Below are 2589 nucleotides of genomic sequence, written 5' to 3' on the forward strand. Positions count from 1 at the left end.
AAAGGGCACTGCTATGAACAATCTTTCAAAGTTAGACGCATTGCGTACACGTTTCATTATACTATGTTGCCTACCCCAATATGGGCAGACAACTAAACACCACACACAACCTCGTCTCCCAGCTTTGGTCATCAGAAACATGAAAAATGACATGTAATTTATATTAACATAATATAGTATTGTATAATTTGTAAGGATAACTATCATATTTCTTTGAAATAGCCGTAGATTTCTCTAACGAAGAATACTCCATTTATCTAAACAAATTGTTATCCTTGCATCAGTTAAGTATGAATATGATAAGAACAACAATTCTTTTGTTGTCTTCATAAAGAAGTCTTTGACTGTAGATGGAAAATGATGCCAGATAAGTAACAAAGTGATGCGAAGTTTAAATATTTTTTCTGTTCATCTTTAGGGTGGACAGTCACCTCGATATGCTAACAGCTTGTTCTGACTGACAAATCGGGAATAGAGCAAATAGCACTCGACGTGAAGGCTTTTTTTTTTTTATCGAACAATGCTCTCCAGTTTATGCCATGTGAGATGAGTTTTACCTAAATCCCATTCGTCTTTGGAGGAGAAATCAATATAATTGAAGAGAAGGTTTTAAAGATCTCTTCTTCTTCCGACAATTTACCGGTACATAAAGACCTTTCGCACAGATCTGAGAATCTCTTTCAGTCTGATCATCAACACCCCTCACCAATTTCACCAAATTCTGTACGCTGGATATGCTTCCCGGTCGTCAATGATAAGACTGAGGCCATTTTCCTCCATGTTATCAGCCATGATGTTTTCTGTGAGCTTTAGTTGACTTGGAGCTTTCATGGTCTGACAAATAAGAAAATATTAGAACAAGTTCTTCCCAAACACATGCATGATATTTTAAATACAAATATTAAAAAATATTAAAAAGTGATGTAATTATACCTCAACTTCTGTCCTTCCAGTTGTTGAGACAGACTTCTCGTTGTTGTACGTCTGTACAACAACATCAGTGATTTTCAAGTGTTGGCCTTTACCCACTTCTTTCTCGGCAAACTCTCTCCAAAGTTACACTTTGCACTTGCCCGTCCCATCCTTGAAGGTTATAGATTTGACTTTTACATCTCTTCCTCCAACTGATACAGTTCTTGCGATTTCTTTCTACAAAACATATACAGCTACTAAGGCATTGTTTAAAAGAGAGGTTTAAAAAAAAAAATGCTAATTGCTATAATTGTAAAACGCAATCATTTACATTAAGCATGGATGTTCGATTAACTTACACAGCGGTTGATTCGTTTTTTCCGCCTTGCACTTCCGGCAGTTCATAGAATATAGAATATTTATTTTTGTTTAATAAATATTTAGCTAGGATTTTTTGAAACCTTAACTTCGTCTTTCACCAATAATTTTTCTAAGAATTATTTGATACTGGCAAATACTCGTTACCGGTAAAACGACTGTACATTGAATTAAAACACAGGGTAAACGATTATATAGCTTTGCAGTCTAGCAAATTCTTAACATAAATATCAAAGAAAACAAACCGTTATAAAACTGTCCAAAGTAAAATAAGGTTTAGAACAGATTATTATTAGATGCAATGACTTACTGTTGCACAGTTCTGACGATCTCCACTGCACTGCTCAGCTTGAAAACTTCTCCTCGTGATTCTATTTACTCAACAGCTGCAGCTTCCCGCGAAAAGGGTGAGGTGAAAATCATGAAAGTTAACTTGTTCGTAATATTATTCTGCGGGTGTTTCAATATTAGTTACATAAGCAAACTCAATTTCTTTTTGTTTACGAGAAAAAAAGATATAATATACACCTTTTAATAATCCAAAGCAGCGCATGTCTTTTATACGGGAGTTTTAAATTTGTTACAATTTCGTATTTTGAGATAACCCCCTTCATGTGCCCCTTCGCAAATATTCATCCGCATGTAATATTTACAATATTCTATTCACACTTTTAGGTGAACTTCAAGGTTATTGTGTAATAAATATGCAGGATAAAAGTTTCCAACACAATATTGTCATCAACTTATTCAAATTATAAAAATAAGGCTATTGCAAGTGCCTTATTTATCAAGATTTATTTGCAGCCAGTGAAGGAACACACATACGAGTTTGTGCTTCGGTGAATCCGCAATGAATCAGCGTTGACAACAAGGATCAGCTCGCTTCGCGAGCCGACTCAAAAAAAACACGTTAAGCTGTCCTGTTGTAAGGCAGGTGTTATGGTTGGGAGAGGGAAGTATATTTGTCTTGTTACATATATGTTATTTTATTCTGCTCAAGAATTTCAATGAAAGAAATGATATACCCTGTTAGCTCACATGCATGTGTATTTAGAAAAGAGAAAGAATAAAGCTGTGTATCAAAGATAAGATATTGTGAAAGTTAATTGAGTTATCCTCCCTTGCTTCTTCCTAACAGAGTTATCTTTCCTTGCTTCTTCATATTGGAGTTATTAATCATTAAATATAATGTAATTTAGAAGTTGATGAGAAAAAAAAACTATTCAAGTATTTTTATTTATTGAAACTAAAACAGTTCTTGAAGTCTTCATATAAAGACTTAGACTCATTAATAGTTAA

At 34.1% G+C, this 2589-nt stretch overlaps 1 long non-coding RNA gene across 1 annotated transcript; it reads right to left on the reverse strand.

Annotated features, from left to right (window-relative positions):
* Positions 1–577: 577 nt before the first annotated feature.
* On the reverse strand, positions 578–2186 carry LOC128190403 (uncharacterized). Its single transcript, XR_008244354.1, has 3 exons — positions 1601–2186; positions 934–1149; positions 578–834 (listed from the first exon to the last, which is right to left on the reverse strand). It is a non-coding gene; the product is annotated as an uncharacterized LOC128190403 (long non-coding RNA).
* Between the last annotated feature and the right edge of the window lie 403 nt (positions 2187–2589).

The sequence above is a fragment of the Crassostrea angulata genome, chromosome 6 (genome assembly GCF_025612915.1).
Source record: "Crassostrea angulata isolate pt1a10 chromosome 6, ASM2561291v2, whole genome shotgun sequence".
NCBI lineage: Eukaryota > Metazoa > Mollusca > Bivalvia > Ostreida > Ostreidae > Magallana > Magallana angulata.